Source organism: Oryctolagus cuniculus, chromosome 1, assembly GCF_964237555.1.
Source record: "Oryctolagus cuniculus chromosome 1, mOryCun1.1, whole genome shotgun sequence".
Classification (NCBI taxonomy): domain Eukaryota; kingdom Metazoa; phylum Chordata; class Mammalia; order Lagomorpha; family Leporidae; genus Oryctolagus; species Oryctolagus cuniculus.
The window spans coordinates 126,363,516-126,386,827 of record NC_091432.1 but is presented as its reverse complement, the minus strand read 5'-3'; the positions used below and the strand labels follow the sequence as shown (position 1 = coordinate 126,386,827).

General features: G+C 47.1%; 1 pseudogene; it reads left to right on the top strand.

Moving 5' to 3' along the window:
• Window positions 1-20,416, top strand: part of LOC100355101 (large ribosomal subunit protein uL10 pseudogene) — a 43,199-nt pseudogene extending 22,783 nt beyond the window's left edge.
• Window positions 20,417-23,312: the final 2,896 nt, after the last annotated feature.

The window sequence follows — 23,312 nt, the reverse complement described above, 5'->3', positions numbered from 1 at the left end:
TCTTGCCCTCTGTCTCCCTCTGTCTGTGTCACTCTGCCTTTCAAATAAATAATCTTTCTAAATAAATCAATAAAGTATCACCCTTCTTTGCCTCAAAAGCCTGCCAGCCTTGTAATATCTAAGTGGCTTGGTAAAGTCACACAGTAAAGCCTTCTCCATCACCACACTTAGCAATGTCCCTGCAGGAGTGGCGCACATAGTGGGATATGCACTATAGACACAGCCCAATATCATCTCTTTTTTTGACAGGCAGAGTGGACAGTGAGAGAGAGAGACAGAGAGAAAGGTCTTCCTTCCGTTGGTTCACCCCCCCAAATGGCTGCTACGGCCAGCATTGTGCCAATCCAAAGCCAGGAGCCAGGTGCTTCCTCCTGGTCTCACATGTGGGTGCAGGGCCCAAGGACTTGGGCCATCCTCCACTGGGCCACAGCAGAGAGCTGGACTGGAAGAGGAGCAACCAGGACAGAACTGGTGCCCCAACCAGGACTAGATCCCAGAGTACCGGCACCGCAGGTGGAGGATTAGCCTAGTGAGCCATGGCGCTGGCCCCAATATCATCCTAATACATCTGACATGGACCTACTTCTAGCTCAAGCAAAATCTTTTAGTGCTTCGGGAATTTGGTGTGCCTAGGTCTGACACACACCATGACTTCCAGGGTACTTCCTCCTCTCATGCCATTGAGAGATTTGTTTAAGTATTTTACCACTTCGGAGGGTTTGTTAAAAAATTGACTGGGTGTTATCCCCTGTTTAATACAGTTGGTTTCTAACAGGACATCCCTCAGGGGCACTAATTCCAGGGCCAATGTGGTCTCAACAGCTTGCTTTTTTAGCAGATGGAGCAAATCTGTGCTTTGTGAAGTCACTGGGCCATTAAGCAGCTGTATTTCCAGCTCTGTCCTAAAGCCAGCATGGTCAAATGGGTGCTGTATCAGAATCTCCCAAGTCTTGCATCAGATGACCCAAAATGTGACCAAATGGTCCCAGGCACATGACCTATCAATCCTGGGACAGCAACACTGCTGGCCTCTATCATGCTTAGCCCCGTTCACAATATTACCTCTTGAGGTTTTCTTTGCTGGTCTACAAAACCCACGTTCTTCTATTTGAAGATATATGTTTCACATACAATGACGTGGGGAGACCACTTCCCCTTCATGGGGCTCCTGGGCTTAAAACTGGCACGGGCGCCACCACAGCACTGCCAATGATATATATCTTTCATCTTTGGACCAAGCCCCAGGACTCAAAAGAATCTTCTCAGGTTCTGTTTCCCTTCCAGGCAAAGAATGCCTGGGGATTTATTGGCCCTCCATCTGCACAGCCAAGACATCTCAGCTGAGTCCACATTCAGACTCTTTGTATTCACCCAAGAGCTTAGCCCAGCCATGCACCCACCCCTTGTTGTGAGATCTCGCCAGGCTTTGGCTTACTGGAATAGAATTGCCCCTCAAAGTACTCCATGGAAAGTGTTCTTGAGACTGTAAGGATCTATGGTGTTGACCCACAGTCCTGGGAAAGTTTCAGGGGGTGACTACCTCCAAGAAGCTGTCTGCATGTGACTGGGTGTTACTTGAAGCCATCCAAAGATCTAGCTCCTCACACCCTCAGAAGGCTCAAGCCACCATGCAGAAGTACCCTGTGAGAACAGTCATCAAAAACAGGTCAAAAAACATGTTTTCCCAGAACTCTGACCTTTAGTAATAACAACAAAGAGGAACACCTTATCCCTAAAGATGGGCAAAGGATACACAAGTCATTTTTGTCTTGTTTTGACTGTTTTGATGAGATATGATGAAGCCATCACTACTTCCTCAAAAGCTGGTTGTTGTTAAAGCCAGTGGTGAAGACTTTGGAACAAAAATGGAACTGCATAGTCAGCTGTTCACGTCAGTTCATCAGAGTTTGGTGAAGTTGAATTAAGTTTGCAGTACCTTGGGAAATAATCATTACAATGATTAATATACTTTCAGCTTAAGGCTGATTTTTCAGATTCTGATTTTATTTTTTTATTTTTATTTTTAAACATGATGTGTTTATTTGAGAGAGAGAGAGAGAGAGAGAGAGAGAGAGGAAAAGTAAACATTTCCATCCACTGGTTATCCTCATATGACCACAAAGGCTTGTGCTGAGCCAGGCTGAAGCTGGAATCCAGGGACTCAATCCAGATATCCCATGTTGGGGGCAGGGGCTCAGTTATTTGGGCTATCACTGCTGCATCCCAGGATGTGTATTAACAAGAAGCTGGAATCAGGAGCTCAAGTCAGGTATCAAACTGAGGCACTCCAATGGGAGACCAGGCAGCTTAACTGTCTTAACTGCTGGGCCACATGCCATTGCCTGGTGTGATGTTTTTTAAACTAGTAATCATATTAATTGCCACCAGTTACCCATCAGCTTTCTATAGAAGGCCAAGCATTGAAGCATTCCCCCTACTGTCAGACTTTTCTTCCTGTGTGTAGGGGACTTGAAAGCCCCACCTTCCACTTCTATGTGGAGGAGTGGAGCTAAGCGGTGACTGGTTAGGCACTTGCACCTTCTGTTGTTTGCCACCTAGACGAGTCAAAACATGACTTTCTTCCCAAATAATGACAGGACAGGTGGGTAAGAAATGGGTGTATTTTCCACTCTCCCTCTTCTTTAATCTGGCTGGGTCTGCACCATGCCTGTTCCAGTCTAGCATTAGGACAGATCCTGGACACTGCCTTCCACCCTAGATGCTGACCAGACTGATTCTTTTCAAAAACAGTGGCCTCTAAGGAGGACTGGGGAGTAGGAACTATCCCCACCACTGTGGGACAGGAAGTCATTGTCCTGTTTCCTCACCTGCACGAGGGAAAGATGCATGGGACTGTCCAGCAATCCTGGCACCCTCCATCTGTGTGGCTTTCACCTCTCGTTCTCCACCCTGAGAATGTTAGCTGCAGTGGCTTCCCTCGACTCTGAACTCGTCTCGATTCAGGAGATTCCCAGGCCCTATTTTAGGAGCCTGCTCCCTGCAGGGAAGCCTAGAAACCTCCTCAGGCGGGAAGCTGGAGCAGCCGTTGGCTTCTCCTCATTGATTTCCTCCCTCCCAGGGTTGCCTGTTCCATGCTACTCTGGCTTTGTTGTCCAGTGACTAAAACTGTGTTTGTGTATATTTAGTTTATTTTTTAAAATTTGTTTTAAGGCAGGTAGATAACTCTAGCCCCTGTTATTCCATTAGGGCTGAGAGTGAAAGCCTTTGACTAGCATTATGGTACTTTATTTCATTTTTCTGGAAAAAAAAAGATGAATTTATTTTTGTGCAAAAAATTGGAAATCTATGCACACTTTTTTTTTCATTTTCCATGAATGTTTTGAAGAGCCCTGTTTGCTCTCCTACAACTAGTTTCCTGAACTAGGACACTGTCCTGAAGGCTTTGGAATCAGGTTTACTCTGAAGACAAAATGTCCATGCACATTTTTTTCCTCTTTGTTGATGCCTAAATCAGAGCACTGTCATGAAATCATGGAATGATCTCCCCCAGACAGGTGACAAGTAAGTGCTTCGGTGACCTCTCTTATGGGGATCACCATAGAATGGGGGCAACCTCTTTTAGGAACATAGCGGCTAGGTAGGCAGTCCTATATGAGCTGAGGGAAGCATGAAAAAGATCTTTTGTGCTTTGTAAAGACGGGTAAATATTCCTGCTCAGGGCATGTTGGTTGCCGTTGAGAAAAGGGGGCATGGATGAGAGAAGGGGGAGAGAGAAAGAGAGAGAGAGAGAGAGCAAAATATTCTATCCATTGGTTCACACCCCAAAATGGCCACAGCAGCCAAGGCTGGGCCAGGCTGAAACCAGGAGTTGGGAACTCTATCTGGATCTCCCACCTTGGTGGCAGGGGCCAAAGCATTTGTTGCTTTCCCAGGCACCTTAGCAGGGAGATGGATTTGAAATGGAGCAACTGGGATGCAAATTGGCTCTCATAGGGGATGCTAGCATAACAGGCGGTGGCTTAACCTGCTGCTCCACAATGTCAGCCCTATCGGGTTCAGTCATTTTAATTCTCCACTTGGCTGGCTACTTCAGTACTCTGGTGAGTTTGCCTAGGAAAGTCCCTGGGCGATTGAACCGAGGTCTCCCAGTGAGCTCAGTACTGGCAGGCGCACTGGTCCCCCAGCAGAGTGGCACTACCTTAGCTGTGACGAGAACTGGGGCTGCTCAACTTCTTGGCTTCAAATGTAACTTGGCACAGGGTCCCTGGGTGCAGGGACCTGGTAAACACAGCAAGGGAAGCCTGAGTCAGGATGGACACCCCTTCAAAGCAGTGGTCGTAAGCACAGCAGGGGTAGGCTGGGAAGATCTAGGGGACAGGCTACGGTCCAGTCTTCCCTCTGCACACTCTCAGGGTCCTGTGCAGCCCACCCTGAGGATATCTGCACCCCCTCTGTTGCCCTTGTCTTCCTTCCCTGTGCTCCAGCCAACCCTCCCCATTCCACGCTCTCCATAGGCACACAATCTGCACAAGGTGGGTCCCTCTGCTTCAACACCCCTTCCAGCACTCCCTACCTGTGTGTGATTGACCCCAACTCATTCTCTGCATCTCTGCTTGAATGGCTTTTCCTCCAGGGGGCCTTTGCTAATGCCCAGAAGCCTGTGAGGTCTCTGATTCTTCCCTCAGTGCACACTGTACTTTTTCATTGTGATAATTATATACTGCGATTACAGGTCAGACACCCCTTCAGAGTGCTTTATATATAGAAACTCATTTAATCCCAGCAAAGTCCCTGTGCCATCAGCACTACAGCAGCCCTCCCTCATCCACTATCCTTTCCAGCTTCACTTTTTGCAGTTACAGTTACTTGGGGGGGGGGTCAATTGTGGCCCGAAAATGACAAAATGGAATGTTCCAGAAGCAAACAGTTCACACATCTGAACTTTTATTACAGCTCATTATTATGATTCTTCTTTGCCATTATTGCTGTCATTCCGTTGATGTGTCTCCTTTAAAAATTAAACCATCACGGGTATGGACGTGCAAGGGTGCTTCAAAAAGTTCACGTGAACAATGGCATTAAAAGACACGTTTTGGGTGCAAACATTTTGGAGGTTCCTTTACAATGTTTTCATGATGTCTGCTTTCCATGAACTTTTTAAAGGCCTCTCATATAGAAGAAAACAACATCGTATCTCCAGGGTTTGGTGCCACCTGTGTTTTTAGCTGTTTGTGGAACATGCTGAGGTTTACTCCCCTTGGAGCAGGGGAGACTCTATAGTACTTGCAGACTTATCAGAAAAAGCCATGAATCGGTTGATGCTGGCCTCCTGCTGCTCCCTCAGCTTTATGCCAAGCTATGCTACCTAGCAGGTACTCCCTGAGTGTGAGAAGGGAGGAAGAGCAAATCATGGCCATGTGTTGGGATTTTTGTCCTTCTTATTTGTTTAATTTTTATTTTAATTATTTGAGAAGGAGACAGAGAGAGACAGAGTGTGAGAAAGGTATCGTGCACTTGTCAGTTCACTCCCCAATTACCTACACTAGTCAGATCTTTAGCAAGCTGAAGCCAGGAGCCAGGAACGCCAGCCAGGTCTCCCACATGGGTGATAGGATCCCGATTCCTTGAGCCAATACCACTGCTTCCCTGGATGTGCTCAGGAAGCTAGAATACAGAGTTGAACTGGGATTCAAATCCAGGCACTGTGATTGGCATCCCAGGATTCTCTGAACTGCTAGGCAAAAATGGCTGCCCCATACTTTGTCTGTTTAAAATGAGAGTTTATTGTGGACAGGCCTTGTGTCATACTCCTTTCTCTATACTTAGCTCCCAGGGATGCTGGAAACACAGCAGAGGCTCAGGATTTGTCCCTTTGGTGAATAAGTGACTGCCCAACAGATCTGAATCCAGCTAGGTAACCTGCTGCTTATAGCATCCTCATCGCACATCCAAGTGCCAGTTTGAGTCTTGGTTACTGCACTTATGATCCACCTTCCTGCTTGTGTATCCTGGATGGATCAAGTGCTCATGTCTCTGTCACATGGGAGACCGAGATGAGACTCCAGGCTCCTGGCTTGGGCCTGGCCTAGTCCCTGCAGTTGTCGGCATTTGGAAAATGAACCAGTTGGAGGCTGGTGCTGTGGCATAGTGGGCTAAGCCTCTGCCTGCAGTGTTGGCATCTCATTTGGGCACCGTTCATGTCCTGGCTGCTTGTTTTCTGATTCAGCTCTCTGCCTATGGCCTGGGAAAGCAGTGGAAGATGATGACCCAAGTGCTTGGGCCCCTGCACCTAGGTAGGAGAACTGGAAGAAGCTCCTAGCTCCTGGCTTTGGTTCAGCCTGGCTCCAGCTGTTGTGGTTGTTTGAGGAATGAACCAGCAAATGGAAGACCCTTTTCTTGGTCTCTCCTCTCTATAACTCTGCCTCTCAAATAAATAACATCTTAAGAAAAAAAAAAGTAAACCAGTGGGTGGAAGATCACCCCCACTTCCTCCTTCTCTCTCTAGCTCTGTCTTTCAAGTAGAGCAAAACAAATAAATAAGCATATATTTGAAAACCATCACCTCCCTTTGAGTTGTGTTTGCCTGTGGAGGGTGAACCCTGTGCCTTCTCCAGTTTGGGCTGTTTTCATTTTTTTAAAAAAAATTTTTGACAGGCAGAGTGGACAGTGAGAGAGAGAGACAGAGAGAAAGGTCTTCCTTTGCTGTTGGTTCAACCTCCAATGGCTGCTGCGGCCGGCATGCTGTGGCCGGCGCACCGCACTGATCCGATGGCAGGAGCCAGGTGCTTCTCCTGGTCTCCCATGGGGTGCAGGGCCCAAGCACTTGGGCCATCCTCCACTGCACTCCCTGGCCACAGCAGAGAGCTGGCCTGGAAGAGGGGCAACCAGGACAGAATCCGGCGCCCTGACTGGGACTAGAACCCGGTGTGCCGGCGCAGCAAGGCGGAGGATTAGCCTAGTGAGCCGCGGCGCCAGCCGGGCTGTTTTCATTTTAATCTTTTTTTTTCTTTCTTTTTTTCTGCCTTGGCTGTAACCAGTTCCCCTGGAACCAGGCAAAGTCTGGCAGTGGGGTTGTAGAGCTTCTTAACAGCAGGATTCTGAGCCTGGTCCAGGGGTCTTGAACATGGGGACCCCTGGGAGACTCTGCTCTGATTGTCACAGTTCCAGCCCAGCGCTGGCCAGAGACAGGGAACTGAGCCCTCTCAGGGTTGATCTACGATTTTACACAGGGAGAAGCCGACCCCTTATTTTGTCTGTATGTGGAACAGTGAGCAATTGCAGTGAGCCTCCCATGGATAGGTGGCTATTAATAGACATTCATTAAGTGCCAAAAATATATTAGACATTGTACCAAAACAAAGGATTAGATAAAGTCTCTGCTAGGATTCCAGCCCTTTGCAGGGAGCAAAGACACTAAATTCATTGAGTTGGTGGGGGAAAAAAATCACAGGTAAAGAACATAAATGCAGTCAGGGTTCTGACCCTTTGAAAGAATTTCTTACATATTTCCTTTGTATGTCATGGTTTATATATAGAATGTGGCATTCGCCATTCTAAAGGGAGGCACAAGCTCTTGCCCCCAAACCCTGGCAGACAGGAGAATTATAATGGGCCATTTCACCTGACCCGCTTGTGTCTTGGTTCCTTTATCTGTAAGAATGAGACAGGCACCGTTAACACTTAGGGCAGGACTGACCGGAAGGTTCCTACCCATGCGCTGACAGCAGCTACTCACATATTGAGCTGTTTCCACAATGACTCTCCCCTCACGCCCCTGTCATCTGTGGACACCTCGGCCACACTCTCCCAAAAATCTCTTGACATTTCCTTAATTCTGAAGCATAGGTATCATCCGGGGGTTTTACAAGAAGCAAGGGGCACTTCCAAAGGGTGGCTGAGGAGAGATTAGGGCCCGGAACTATGATGGGATTTCTGCCGAGGACTTCAGCCCAGCAGGGAGGTGTCCAATTGCTACCCTTCCTCTCTACCCCTCGCCCCCCATATTCTGCAGGTGCATCCACTATGCCTAAGCTGCAACCAGGTAATAATGGGCCAGGCTGATGCTAGAAATCAAGGGTAGCCTCCTATGCACAGAACAGGATGGAGGAGGATGGGCAACGGAACTGAAGGTACAAGGAAGGAATGCACTGCTATTCTCTCAGTGCCCGACAGAGCAGGGTCTGCAGCCCGCACCTGCAAGGCTGGAGTCTTTGCTGCTCCATTGTTGCCCAACCCTTCCCACTGGAGAGGACCTGCTGACTCACTGGATGCGGATGTCGTTAAAGGCTAGGGCTTAGACCGTGACTCTCCCTTGTTCCCTCTCTGTGAGTTTTTATCTATCCCTTTCCGTTATAAATTGCATTACCTATATCAAGGGAAAGAGCTAAGCTAAACCTAAATGGGGGGAACTGGGACTCTCTCTCTTCATTTATATTCCCGTGTGTTTTCTGCATGTGACTTCCCCTGCTGGAAGGTCCAACCTTCTTGCTGTACAGATCCAATCTCTCTGCTGCCCCCTACTCAATGCTTTCTCTGGCTCTTCCCCCACCTCTCCTCCACTGTCCTCGTCCTAATGTCTGTGCGATCCCATGACCCACTGCGTTCTAAAATAAATCTTCTCTTTCATGGACCAGTGCTGCGGAAGATGAGACCTGAGATGGTGGCCTGGATCTCCCACCCCAGGAGGCATAGGACTGAGTAAATAGTGACACCCCCAAAGGAGGAGAAGGCAGCTGATGGGCCCCGCTGGGTCAAAACGCCTGGACAGTAGAAGACAGGAAGTGTGTCCTCAGATCAGGGCTCCGAGGAGCCCTGCCAGGGAGCAGCCATTGTCTTTCATTTCCCTTCCACCTGAGTGAGGACGGTCAGGTGTGGGTGCTGCTTCCTCCTCCGTCCCCTCTCAGCAGAGAAGAAGTGGTGCCGGGCAGGCAAGGCGGACGGAGGACACTCGCAGAGCCCAAGACACAAGCACAGTTTGCTCGCCGCGCGCTCTGCCCTGTTTCTCACTGTCGCCCGCATGTCTGGAGAAACTGTCATCTTCAGCACGGACTGCCTTGCGGACGCGAGGCGAATGGAGCTCTACCCCTGACAAAAGCGGCTTGAAGCCAGCTGAGCTGGCCTGTCAATTGCGGTTTAACCAGGTGTTGCTTTTACCCTGCCAGTTGCCTCAGCGAGACTTCCTTTGCTTAGCAACAGCCTCAACTTTGCCGAACAGCTTCTCCCTAAGCCTCAGCAGCGACGTGGGAGCTGCCAGCGGGGTGAAAGCCTTTTGGATTTAAATGGAATCGAAGGTAAAACTCCCTGAGGTTGTAGGCTCCTGGAGGGCCTTAAAGCCCCTGTTTAATGGTTGAGTGGCTAATCCCTTTTAACATAAAGGCCTGGTACCCGCACTATGTCGATAGATTTTAGCCACCTGCTCTGGCTCAATAGAGCTGGGTTAACCACACAGGACGTGCTCTGGGCATGCTCCTAGTCCCAGCGCTGTCTGGCCCACCAGGACATCTCACTTCGGAGATTTATCTTAGCAGACAGGATCCGTGAAGGGACTTTGGACTCCCTGGGAGCCTGGAAGCAGGCAGAATGCAGGTGGAGTTTTAATTCTGCAGAGATCTTTAGGTTACTGCAAGGAATTTTCCAACAGCTTTGCCAAGGCACTGGGCTTGCTGTGGAATCGCTGAGAAAGAGGCGAGATCCAGACCTGGATGGTGAGTGAGCATCCGTGCCATGCAGAGAGTCGGGGACCCAGCATGAAGTCATGCCAGCTCTGCAAGTATAGCTCCTGCACATGTCCTGCCTACAGACCGGTGGTGATGGCTCCCCCTACAGCTGCACAGTGAGGCACACCTGGAGTGACAGGGCCCCTACACAAGGCTCAGTCTGCTCTCTCATTTGTATCTGCTCAGCTTTGTATAGGTCTGAGCACACCTGGAACAGGTGTGTGTATGCAGCATGCTAGGGTGAACAGACAAAACTGTTCACAGTTGTGTGCTATGGGCTGAGGGGGTTCCAGCAGACCATCTCCTGCCCTGGGGATTTTCTCTCACTCAATCTACATGCTGTGTGCACCACATGGTAGCGGGCTTCGATCTACAGTTGAAGACCACTCACTCACACTCAGGAAAGCATTTTCAGATTTTATGGAGATGCTTAAAACGTATTTGAGGGGCTGGCTTTGCGGCATAGTGGGTTCCTTGCAGCGGCTTAAAGCCAGTGGAGCCACACCCCTTCCACCTGCATCCCATATGGGGGCCAGTTTGATTCCCGGCTGCTCCACTTCCAATCCAGCTCCCTGCTAATGAGCCTGGGAAAGCAGTGGAAGATGACCCAAGTACCTGGGCACCTGCACCCACATGAGAGACCTGGAAGAAGCTCCTGGAGGCTTCAGGTTGGCCCAGCCCTGGCTGTTGCAGCCATTTGGGGAGTTAAGCAGCAGATGGAAGATCTCTCTCTCTCTCTCTCTCTCTCTCTCTCTGTAACTCTCCCTTTCAAATGAATAAAATAAATCTTTAAATCAACTATTTGAAAGACAAAGAGGTAGAGAGAGGGAGAGAGAGAGCTCCCATCTGTTGGTTCGCTTCCCAAATGCCCACAATAGCCAGGACTGCTGCCCCACAGGGTCTGCATTTGCAGGAAGCTGAAGAGAGAAGAGTGAGGTATTGAGCCCAGGCTTCAGACCCAGGCACGTGAGACACAGGTGGCTGAATTAGCATTTTAAGCTGGGCTAACCTTCCTCCTGCCCCTGCTAAGACTCTTGGTCTGGTATCTCCTTGGCTAATATATAATGAGTGTTAGGCTTTGATGAATGAGTCAATTCATAGCCCCAACAGTATTCAGAGAGAAAGAAAATCAAGAAAATGCAGAGTGTGGAAGGCTGTGCCCACTCTTACATGTGTATGGAGACTGTTAAGTAAGAGTAAATGAAACAGACGGGTGAGCATTTGGCATAACAGTTAATCCACCACTTAGGACACCGTCATCCCACACTGGAGTACCTATGTTCCAGTCCTGGCTCTGCTTTCCACTCCACCTTTCTGCAAAGGAGCAACCTGGGGGGCAGCAGGTGGTGGCTGAAGTAGTCACATCCCTGTCACACGCACCAGAGGCTTGAACCTGGCTCCTGGCTTGGGTCCTGGCTGTTGCAGGCATTTGAGGATAAACCAGCAGACAGGAAACTTCTCTCTCTCTCTCTCTGAATTTCAAATATAATTAATTGATTAAATGAAATGGATTCTGTGGCTATGCTTTGTAAACTGCAATGCAAGAGATGAATATAAATTTTTATTTTTAATATTAGGACATGATTATATAGGCAGATATTCTTCATTTACTTACCGTTATATTGCAAAATTCCAGATGTAGAATCGAAATCATCCACATAAAGCAGTGAGTAAAATACTAGGGGTCTTCAAAAAGTTTGTGGGAAATGTGTTATGAAATACTGAATAGATTTCATTTTTTTCATCCAAATGAATTTATCTCAAAATTGCATTTCCATAAACTTTTTAAAAAATATTTTATTTATTTGAAAGAGAGAGTTACAGAGTGAGGTAGATACAGAGAGAGGGGTCTTCCATCTGCTAGTTCACTCCCCAGCTGGCCGCAACAGTTGGAACTGTGCTGATCCAAAGCCAGGATCCAGGAGCTTCTTCCAGGTCTCCCACATGGGTACAAGGGCCCAAGGACTTGGGCCATCTTCTACTGCTTCTCCAGGCCACAGCAGAGAGCTGGATCAGAAGTGGAGCAGCTGGGACTAGAACCGGCGCCTATATGAGATGCTGGCATTTCCAGCCAGGGCATTAACCCACTGTGCCACAGCACTGGCCATGCCCCATAAACTTTTAAAGAATCAGCTTTCAGATTTTATTTACTTATCCATTCTTATTTGAAAGGCAGTGAGACAGAGAAACAGACACAAAGAGATCATCCGACCACTGGTTCTTGCTCATTTGTCAGATTCCTGCAACAGCCAGGGCTGGGCGTGGCCGAAGCCAAGAGCCTGAAACTCAATCTGGGACTCACACTCGGGTTATAGGGATCAAGTATTTAAGCCATCGCCTGGTGCCTCCCAGTGCTCACGTCAGCAGGAAGCTGGAATCAGAAATGGAACTGGTGTTGAACTCAGAAACTCTTCTCGTAGATGCAGGCATCCCAAGCAGTGTCTTAGCCGCTGCACCGAATGCAAGCCCCCCTTTTCCATAAGCTCTGTGAAGTACCCACATGCATCAAAGAGAAATGGAATTATCATAGCTACCTCTAACACCAGAGAACATTTGGGCTGTGTTTTGAGGCGTTTGACTCACAGAGAAGAATGATAATGGTGGCTAAAATTAGGAACATCTAGTACAAACCACCTAGGGAGAGGGAAAATGGGGAGAGTTTAATGCCTAAAAAAAAGCTCTGAAAAGAAAAAACCTCACACGAGCAGTGTGGACGGAATACTTGAGTGACTGAAAATTTAAGTTACAAGAAATGTTAAATAAAAGCTAGACTGCTTTCATGTCACTCTATCTTATCTTCTTTTGGTTCAGTTAAGTAAGATGAATTGGAAGCATAAATACTGGTGATAATAAAACTATATATTTCTGCTGACTTGTTCCAGAATGTTCCATGAACTGTGTGTATTGTTTGCCTGGACACCAAGCCTAAAATAGAAATGCCTTGTGAAGCGACTCTGACCTACTCCCCTCCATTCATTCAACAAATACTGCGTTTTACCACCTCTGAGATAGATCTTCCATCTGCTGCTTCACTTCTCAGATGGTTGCAATAGCCAGGGCTGTGCCTGGCTGCAGCCAGTCACCAGGAGCTTCATCTGGGTCTCCCACATGGGTGTAAGGGTCCAAGGATTTGGGCCATCCTCTGCTGCTTTCCCAGGTGCATTAGCAGAGAGTTAGGTCGGAAATTGAACAGCCCAGATTTGAACCAGTGACTCTATGAGATGATGGCACTGCAGGAGGTGGCTTAACCTGCTAAACCACAGCTCTCTGACCCCAGTACTTTCTTACAGCAACAGAAGACAGACTAAGACAGTATCAAGTCAGCATTATTGTGTGAAGAATGCTCCAAAACAGGGAAACAAGCTGGGGAGTTCTGTGGAACAGTTAAGGGGATGAGAATGTAGTACTTAAAGCAATTATGGGGGCTTGGATGATGGTGCTAGCCAACTCTGAGAGAACTGGATGCACATGAAACCCAGACTAGAAGGGAAGGAGTTTTCTGATTGGCTGCATTTGGGTGATGAGGGATAAGGAGAAAGCCAGGGTAAACTCTGACTTTTTGGTTCAAGTCAAGTGTGATGCTGCCATTTATAGAGACAAAGAACGTTGGAAAAATCACAAGCTATGCCTTGGATTTACTCATTTTGAGAGATCACCAGGGAAACTTGTTTAGAATACACATTTCATGACCCACCCCCTGGAGTCTCTAATTTAATAGGTAATTCCTCCAATGATCCGATGTGCTGCATTAAGTTTTGAGAATGATATACGTCTTGGAACATATGGAACCTTTGTATTTAAGAATATTCATTGGTCTACTATTGTGTTTAAATCCATGTTTAGGTAAATGGCAGTTATCTTGGTATGAAATCAATTATACATAGGCAGGGTCACTGTGACTGAAAAATGTTGATCAAAATAACACACCTGTGAATGAGAAGAATGAAGATGAAAACAATGCAGATGCTCCATTGTGTTTCCTCCTTAGGACCTTCGTACCTGCGGTTATTTAGCCCTTCTTCCCTCCTTCCCCCAGCCCCCGGCAATTGGATCCTCAGGAGCTCAAAGATAATCTTAACCTCATCAGGAAAGGTTCTTGGCCTCCAAAACCGGCTCTTTGCTTTGCATGGATTTATCATACCCTATGCATACCACACCATGTGTGTGTGTGCATGTGTATGTGTTTGTGTGTGTGTGTGTGTGTGTGTGAGAGAGAGAGAGAAAGAGAGAGAGAGAGGGAGAGAAACAGTGTCTGGGAATATTAAGTTCTCAATAAATAATGGGGAATAAATTGCCATGTGTCATTTCATGTTGAGTCCCAAGTACAATTAATTTTCTCCTCATTGGTGACATTCCTTGCATCACTAATATCTAGAAGGGATCTTGGTGACCCTTAGGAATCAATGCACCAGAAAAAAAAATGAGTCAAAAATATAAAGAGAAGTAATTGGACTGGAGAAAATCCTTCAATAGATTTAAATGTCAGCCACAACATGAATTTACTGAACTCCCCTTTATGCTTGCAGTGGAGTCCTAATGTTCCAAGAAAGTGCTGTAAAGTCTGAGATGAGATTAGCATTGAAATGAGAATTTTGACGAGCCTGTGGTGAGTACCTCTCCTGCCCGAAACCATTGACCACAGGGAAACTGGAGTCTAATGTGATCCACTCCCTTCTCTCAAGGAAATGTTGAAGCAATAAAGCTTGGGCTCCTTTGGTGATTGTCTGACCACATGGCCAAGCTGGTTTATTCATCTAGTGGCTAACTCTGAACTCAAGTTCAAGTGAGTTCCACAAGTTTTCCAAAACTACAATCTATTGATGTGACTTCTTGCACAGAATTGCCTCTGAAGTCTTCCAAGTCCTTGATAGTGAGATGGGCTGCTGTCTACTTCAACACAGTGAACACCTAATGCGAGACGTAGATAATGCACAGTGCCCCGTGCAGCACAACCAGAGTACATGTCTTTTCTCTGAATCCCTAGTGTAATGAAAAGGGCTGAAGAATTATTTTTATATTGGTTCTTAGGTATTTTGCTTTTTAACTTATTGGTACAAAGGTAAGCTGTATGTGGGGGAGGGAAGAGATGAATAGAAAGTGCTACTGAGGCATTGTGGCAAAGCAGGTTAAGTCACAGCGTGCAATGCCAGCATCCCATATAAGAACACTGGTTGGAGTCCCGGCTCCTCTGCTTCCTGATCCAGTCCCCTGCTCATGTGCCTGGGAAGGCTGTGGAGGATGGCCCAAGTGTTTGGGCCCCTTCTACTTACATGGGAGACATAGATGGAGATCCTGAACCTTAGCTTCATCTTGGTCCAGCCTGGGATGTTGCAGTCATTTAGAGCAAAACAATGGATTGAATCTCTCTCTCTCTCTGTCTCTCTCTGTGTGTGTGTGTGATTCTGCCTTTTTAAATAAATAAATCTTAAAAGCAAGTAAGTGCCAATCTAGCTCTCTGCTATGGACTTGGAAAGCAGTAGAGGGTGGCCCAAGTGCTTGGGCCCCTGCACTCCTGGGAGAGACCTGGAGGAAGTACCTGGTTCTTGGTTTCAGATCAACCCAGCTCCAGCCATTGCATTCATTTTGGGAGTTAACCAGTGGATGGAAGATCTTTCTTTCTGTCTCTCCCTCTCTCTGTAACTCTAACTCTCAAATAATTAAATAAAATCTTTATAAAAAAATAAGGAAGTGCTACTAATGAAGACGTGTGTGAGCTTGGTTTGTGGGTTATTTAGTACCAAGATTTTGTTGCTGATAGTTCAGGGCTGGGACTTTAACACTGCTCTATGTCTGTGCTTCTAGTCACAAATTCCAGGTAGACACCCAGTGTTCAGAACTCAGATCATCCGATGCTAAACATTCCATCTGACTGATTAGCCTTTTATATTTTTAAAGACAAGGAATGATGAGACATTAATATACATGCTCCTGGTACACCAACATTTGGAAGAGTAATTCTATACGTGGCCGGGCAAAAACACATGGATTAATGTTCAAAAGATCAGGAGCCGGGGTGTCTGTGAAGAATTCATAAAACAGCAGTGTGGAAGTGCACTCGAGAAGTGGCAGCAAACTCACTGTAATGAATTTACTGCCCTCGTGCTGTTGTGATGGAGGGCGATTACTCCTGACTAGTGAATTACACTGTGGAATATTGATTTCCTTGTTCAGAACTAGGGCTGGGCAAATGGCCTGCCTGACCCTCTTATATCCGTGCTGTGCTGCTCTTGGCTCCATCAAATGCCTAGTAAATGGGGAAAAAATGTTTCGCACTCGCAGGGGGTGCAGCCATCTGTATCCAGAGCAGGAGGAAGGAAGAGCTGTGGTGAGGAGGTGGAAGCCACCTGGAATGCCGGGATTCTGATGCAGAGGAGTGCTTGGGGAGTTGAGTTTTATTCAGTCAAATGCGTGAAAACCTCAGGCCCACCCGACACTGGAAGAAACCAGTACTGATTTGGTTGTCTTGACTCATGATGGGCTCTGAAACTGCGTGGCTGACAGGAAGAGTCAGAATAGCTAGCTGTCATAAATAAAAGGACAATTGGGCTGGTTCTACAGCATTACAGGTGTAATTGGCAGAGTTAGAACATATGCTGAGAACAGTCAGCAAAGCAAGTGTGGCGGTAAAAACCTGGTGTAGTTAGGTCAATGCAGGTTCAATTCCTACATGACTGGATTCTCCTTGGGTGATTCAGAATAGTGCCCTTCTTGTTGTTCATTTAGGTAAAGCTTAAAGCATACAGGATACGAGTTCTCACCAAGTATATTTGAGAAATGCAAGCAGCCTGTGAGGGAAGGTGAGGGTGGCAGTTCACAGTATAGGTTCTTTTTTTTTTTTTTAAAGTTTATTTATTTATTTGAAGGCAGAGTTACAGAGAGGCAGAGGCAGAGAGAGAGAGAGAGAGAGAGAGAGAGAAAGAGAAAGAGAGAGAGAGGTCTTCCACCTGCTGGTTCACTCCCCAGCTGTCCGCCTCAGCCAGAGCTATGCCCATCCGAAGCCAGGAGCTTCTTCCAGGTCTCCCACGCATCGGAAGTAGAGCAGCCAGGACTTGAACTGGCACCCATATGGGATGATGACACTGCAGGGGGCAGCTTTGCCCACTAAGTCATAGCGCCGGCCCCCACAGTAGAGATTCTTAACGTGAGGTCACTACTGAGTAACCAGAAAACATCAGAAGCTATGGAAAGCATTTGGTGTATTTCTACTTGTAAAGTTTTTTTTTTTCTTGATAGCATGTCTGTCTTTTGGCTTCAGAGCAGCCAAACACCCCAAAACGTGACAACCATAGCCTTTTCACCTTTATGTCATGCCTGAGAGATAAAAAATAAAAAAGGAGGGGGGTGTTCTTCCCAAGTCCAGTGCAAATAGAGGTGCCTGAAACACAATTCCAGAAAGCCAGCACCATGGACAGGAACCCCTCTGTCTCCAATGTAGATTTGGCTTACTTGCAGAAGCAGATGAGAACCATGGAAGAAGGCCCAAAGGACTTCTGACTGCAGAAGGCCTTCTGAGCCCAGTGTGTGCAACATTTATTTCCCCAGCCAGGAAACTGCTGCTATAGAAGGCATGTCCTGCTTCCTATTCTATTACCCATCTTTCAGGAAAATGGAGAGACATGGTGAGGCAACAGACAGTACACACACCATCTGACTGTGCTTGCTGGGATGCCACCTGGGAAGGGTGCACCTAGAACCAGTGTGCAAGGAGGCAGGGGTGCCTTTGCTCTCTAGGGACTCACTTCCAGCACTGCAGGAGATATGTGAGGTACATATGGGGTAGTGTTCAAAAATTCATGGAAAATATGTCTGATGAAAAACTAGCCATAGAGTCTAACAATTTTTTTGACACCAAAATAAGGTCATCTTTTGATTCTACTTTCCATGAAGTTTTTGAAGTTCCCCACATGTGTGTGGGGCTCCCTCACCACTCTGGGCTGAATGGCAAGTTGGGCTCATCTGGATTTCTTTTTCATTTTATCATCTTATTTTCATTTTTCCTTGCTGGTTGAATTTTTAGATGAACACTTAGAGAAAAGGGAGTCTGGCAGACTGTGGCTACGGCTGCTGTGTCTTTTCCTCTCTGTCTTCCTTTCCAAGTGGCCAATCGCCAGTAAGAGCTAGAGACACTGGTGAGGAGAATTACGTGGTGCAGAACGCACGGGTAATATGGCAAAGCTTTCCATTCTTTTTCTTTCTCCTGTCCATCGTTCTTCTGAGAAGAGGAGGTCCCCTCACCCACGTGTGTGCTATGTGGTCCATGCTCTTCTTCTTGCCTTTAGAGTGTACTCTGTGTGGCAGGTGTAGCTTTACAGCTACATCTGATCTTCCACCAACTCGGAAAGTGAAACTCTAAGAAAAAAATGGAAGCTAAGGAGGGTGGCTCAAGGCAGGCATTCGATGCAGCAGATTAAGCCCCGGCTTGGGAAGCCCACAAACTGCATCTGAGTGCGTGGGATCAACTCTGCCTCTGCTTCAGATCCAGCTTCCTGCAAACATTTATCCTGGGAAGCAGCTCAAGTACTTGATTCTCTTCCACTCACATGGGAGATGCAGATGGAGGTCCTGGCTCTTAGCTTTGACCTGGCTCAGCCATGGCTGCTCCACACATTTGGGGAGTGAACCCATGCATGGAAGACCTCTTGCTCTGTCTCTCTCTTGCTCTCACTCTACAAGTGAATATAAACAAACACTAGAAGAGATAGGAGGCCAAAGCTCAAAGGTTCTAAGGTTTCAGATTCATTTCTGGCTTCACTAAGAGAGGATGACACTCTCTTAATCTTGTTTAAAAGGAGGGGGACGGGCTCGGGCACTTGGGGACCAAGTGGTAAAGGTCTAGGGTTGATACATCTTCTGATCTCACACTCAGTAGGAGCTTAGCTCCTGAAGGGGCTTCACAGAGGACTCAGAAATGAAGCACGGGTCCTAGCAAGCAGGAGGAACTGGTGGACTCAGATGTGAGCCTGCACTACATGGACTTGTCAGATGAGACTGGCACAAGCATTCCTGGGCCCTTGGGCACACCACTTACCAGGATGATGAGATACCATTAATAAACTTCATCAAGAGACTCCTCTTTTCATTACTACTTCCTGTCATTTTGAAGATGACTCTAGGGAATAGCCAGTGTCATCTGTGTTGAAGAATGAAGCAATTAAGTAGTTACAGTAAACACACACACACACACACACACACACACACTCCTAGTGAGAATTCTGAGAACGTAGTCTGTTCCCAATATCTTTTATTTCCCAGCCTCTTAGGATGGGCAGCCATCTAGTCTCTGTGTTTAGGTGTGTTACAGATGGCAGCTTTGAATGCACTTCATTTCCTGCCAGACAAGGCCACGCCCTTTCGTTAATCAATACTCCTTTCCGAGCTGTGCAGTGTCTGTCCTTCCCATTCCCCTGAAGGAGTCACTCCCAACACCTGCAGAGATGGCAGCCAGAACTGTGTGTTCTCCGTCTTTATGAGTCATCTTAGAAACAGTGATGAGGCATGAGCTGCAGAACTTGCCACGTTCACACCTTCCATGTCCACTGATCAAAAATGCTGCCTTTCCCAATTTTTCTTACAATGATCACAAAAAAACCTAAATCACTCCATTATTAGATTTTTAAAAATATTTATTTATTTATTTATTTGAAAGAATTACAGAGAAGCAGAGGTAGGGGAGGGTCTTCCATCTATTGATTCACTTCCCAGATGGCCACAATGGCTGGAGCTGTGCCAATCTGAAGCCAGGAGCCAGGAGCTTTTTCCAGGTTTCCTATGCAGGTGCAGGGGCCCAAGGACTTAGGTCATCTTTTTTCTGCTTTCCCAGGCCATAGCAGGGAGTTGGATTGGAAGTAGAGCACCCAGGACTTGAACCCAGTGCCCATATGGGATGCCAGCACTGCAGGCAGTGGCTTTACACACTACACCACAGTACCAGCCCCTCAATTACTGAATTTTAAAGCTATATGGAACATAAGCAATCTCCCATCATAACACTTTATATAAATGGAGCTCAGCTAGCCATTCATGGAGCTTGCACTAAAACTGATTAGCAGTTCAGTGCTGTATCCAATCAGCACTGACATTCAAGTTCCCAAACAAAAGCTTCCCTGGAAATAAGGTAAGTGCTCTTGGCCCTCTAGGAAGCGCTAATCCAAAAAATGTACTGGTAGGGGGATAATGCATTTTGCAAAGAATGCTAGCAATCCCTAAGATACATAAATTCAGTACTTTCACAATGTGTCAGTATATCTAGTCAAGTTATTAAGAGGTTTGCATGGGAGTAAACTCAACATTCACGAAACTAAGACCAGGGGGCTTGGTACTGTGGCATAGCAGATTAAGCCACTGCCTGAAGTGCCAGGATCTCATATGGGCATCAGTTCAAGTCCTGATTACTCCAATTCCATTCCTGCTCTCTGCCAGAGAAGGCAATGGAACATGGCACAGTGCTTGGGCCCCTTGCACTGGTGTGGGAGACACAGATGGAGTTTCAGGCTTCTGGCTTCAGCCTCCTGGCTTAGTCCCATCAACTGTGGCAATTTGAGGAGTGAACCAGTGAATGAAAGATCTCTCTCTCTCTCTCCCCCACCCCACCCCACCACATGCGTGCTCTGTAACTCTGCCTTTCAAATAAATAAATCTAAACAGCAACAACAAAAACTAAGACTAAATCTGTCACTTTCATTAAGGACCCTATAGAAAAACACATCAGTATACTGATCTTTCTTTCTTTTTTTTTTTTTTTTTTTTTTTTGACAGGCAGAGTGGACAGTGAGAGAGAGAGACAGAGAGAAAGGTCTTCCTTTGCTGTTGGTTCACCTCCCATTTGCCGCTGCGGTCAGTGCGCTGTGGCCGGCGCAGCAGGATGATCCGAAGCCAGGAGCCAGGTGCTTCTCCTGGTCTCCCATGCGGGTACAACGCCCAAGCACTTGGGCCATCCTCCACTGCACTCCTGGGCCACAGCAGAGAGCTGGCCTGGAAGAGGAGCAACAGGGACAGAACCAGTGCCCCGACCGGGACTAGAACCTGGTGTGCCGGCACCGCAGGCAGAGGATTAGCCTATTGAGCTGCGGCGCCGGCCAAGAACTGATCTTAACTTGAGCTCAGACATTAGGGAGTCTTTTCCACTAACAGCAATGAGATTTTAATCATGTGATGGGGTACCAAGGGAGAAAGATGCAGGTGGGGGAAACAGGGAAGTCTGAACAGCGATGTGGAGATTCAAGGAACTCAGTCACAGGTCACAGGGACATGTACATACATGTAGTGTCTCAGAGGCTGATGGAGTTGGTCACTCATGGAAATAGGTTTTGAATTCAAAAGAGAGAGGGCTAAGAACTGATGCTCCCATAGTACCTTGGTTGAGCCATTATGGATGACAAAGGAGATGCGTCCTTATCATCAAATCCCAGCATGCAACTTTTGAGCCAAGTTCACTCTGGGATTCGATTTAAAAATTAGGAGTGTGTTATATTCACCCTAAACAGAACTCTGACCTTAAGACATTCAGATCTGGCTGAAAAGCCATTGAGAGCATTTCAGGCATGGAAAGCCAAGACACTGTGGCAAAAAAGTGTCCTACATGAAGGATCTGTGAGTGAGACCCTATTGGAAAGAAGAGACCATCAAAGAAGGATGTACTTTTCTCTGAAGGGAGGAGAGAACTTCCATTTTGCTTATGATCCTGTCTACATACTGACAGAGTTTGTGAGCTCAAAAGGCTACCATAGCTTTGGCAGCCCATGTCAAGAGCCTTGGATGATCACTGATGTCATAAATAAGAGTGTCAATTGTTAAATCAACAACAGGAGCCACTGTGCACTTGCTCAACATGTAGGACCTCTGTCCTTAATGAGTTGTACTATGATAATTAACTGTAAAACTTGTTCTCAAACAGTACTTCATACTTGTGTGTGTGTGTGTGCAAACTGTTGAAATCTTTACTTAGTATAGAGTTGGTATTTAGTATATAAGGTTAATTAAAAGCAATCTTAATGAAGAATGGGATGGGAGAGGGAGTAGGAGGTGGGGTGGGAGTGGGGGTGGGAGGGCAGGTATGAGGAGGAAGAACCACTATATTTCTAAAGCTGTGCCTGTGAAATTTGTATTCATTAAATAAAAGCCTTCTAAAAAAGTGTTTCACATTGCTGAAAAGAGGTAGTACTGAGTTCCTTTCTCAGATGCTATTAACCTCAATGATTTTAAGTTGCCCATTGGTTGCAGTGCCAAGCTCTTGGTATGTGTGTACACCTTTGGCCAAAGGCAATGTGATGGAGACCTACAGCTTTCCAGGGACTTCTTTTCACATCTCTCTTCTGATGAGAGGTAAGCATCACACGCTTACCATTTCTGGGACAGAAGATTGTTCCTGTTCACCTGAACCCACACTTTACACTTTTAAAAAAAGTCAAACAGGTTCATGCATTAGATTCCCATGATTGACTGACGCTACTTAGGATTTAGGAGACATAAGATAAACACAGGGTGAGTTCAGTGGAATACAGTGACCCCCCTTACCTCTGGCTTGAGGGAAAACACCTGTCACCATCACCATCCGGAGCAGCAATGTTTGTGGATCCTCTGCTATGGAGAGAACTCAGGCATGGTTTTTCTTTCGGCTCAAGGGACAGAAATCACAAGCACTTCAAGTCACACATTCAGGCCCACAGTTTAGAAGCACTGCTGAGCCAAGATTTACCCACGCTCACGTATCTGCATGCCAGATATGCTGCTGGAAGGTAAAGACTGCTCAGCAGATGGGGCTGTGTGTCCCGCTAGGCAGATAGATGATGAGAGGACACGGCTCTGGAGGCAACACAGGAAGATTTTCCATCTGGAGAACGCATCAGCCACGGTAAAGCTGGTTCTACAGAGAACAGGCTCTCGTGCAGCCAGAAATCTAAAGAATCACAAGGCTGCATGACTATCGAATTGGCAGATAAGTCCAATTAAGTCTTTTTTGCTTTTTGACAGGCAGAGTGGACAGTGAGAGAGAGAGAGACAGAGAGAAAGGTCTTCCTTTGCCATTGGTTCACCCTCCAATGGCCGCCAAGGCTGGCGTGCTGCAGCCAGCGTACTGCGCTGATCCGAAGGCAGGAGCCAGGTGCTTCTCCTGGTCTCCCATGGGGTGCAGGGCCCAAGCACTTGGGCCATCCTCCACTGCACTCCCTGGCCACAGCAGAGAGCTGGCCTGGAAGAGGGGCAACCAGGACAGAATCTGGCGCCCCAACCGGGACTAGAACCCGGGGTGCCGGCGCCGCAAGGTGGAGGATTAGCCTAGTGAGCCGCGGTGACGGCCCCAATTAAGTCTTACTTTTCAGGGCCACTGTATAGACTTGGCCCTGACTGGCCACTCACTCCTGGGAAGGCGTCATTAAGCCTTCTGAAGCAGGAATAGCAGAGCAAGATACCACTGATGTCAACCAGAAGTTGTCTGGCAGGTATTACTAGAGCTGAAAGCTCCCATTCAAACCGTGGTTATGTGTACTATGCTCCCTCTCCCCAACAAAACCTAGGAAACGCTTCTTTGCAGGTGCCTTGGCCCATTTTCTCCAGAGGAGCTTCTGGGCTCCACTGTTGGAATAACAATGTCATCTGTGCTTTTCCCACTCTGATCCCATGAGACTTGATGTGCACCCC